Consider the following 773-nt stretch of genomic DNA (forward strand, 5'->3'; position numbering starts at 1 on the left):
TCGGCGTGGGTTTGGCTGCGCATCGGTTTGCTCGGGGGTTGTGGAGAGAAAGTAATCTAGCGAGGGTTGACCCTGGTCTTGCCATTCATTTAACGCTTTTTTTTAACCTGCTTCCCCTGGCGACTGGGTAAGGTTGTGCCCTTTAAAATCGAAATGGTTTAAGGAAGAATAACTTGGAAAGTTGGAATTAAAATTTACCTCAAAGTTACGTAACTCCCAGCTGATGCTGAATGCAAATCAGACTGAGCCAGTAGTGTCACTAATCACAAGTGTGCACTGAGGTCACAGCGTTCCAGTTTTTGTCCAAAGTTAATATAAACCGTTCAGCAGCACAATGTCAGAGAATAGCATACCTTTTGTTAAAGTGGGCTTCTTTATGTCATTATATTTATCAATGTGGCTTTTTAATTGATTTTGACTTCAGCATGTGCTCCTGCTTCCAAATGCATATGTCTTAGAAATAAAATCCAAACTATAAAAGAATAAAAATGAAAAATAAGTTGCTAAATTATTTTAGCCTCGGTGAACTCTCCCGCAGGAATGAATCTGAGGAAATCTGTGCTCTTTTGCTGGTAGTTAGACTAGATGATTGTAGGAGTTTTCCCTAATCCATACAATTTAACCACTTGTTTCAAGGCATCGCTTTATTGGGCTTTCTGGTGAAGGGTAAGTTTTTGTGTATTGTGTGTACTTCTTAGGGAGGTCAATGGGAGGCTGAAATACTCTAGGAATTCATTTTTCTGCAATAAGAGATCCTGTTGTTTTAAGACATA

The sequence above is a fragment of the Aptenodytes forsteri genome, unplaced genomic scaffold (genome assembly GCF_000699145.1).
Source record: "Aptenodytes forsteri isolate BGI_AS27 unplaced genomic scaffold, ASM69914v1 Scaffold92, whole genome shotgun sequence".
NCBI lineage: Eukaryota > Metazoa > Chordata > Aves > Sphenisciformes > Spheniscidae > Aptenodytes > Aptenodytes forsteri.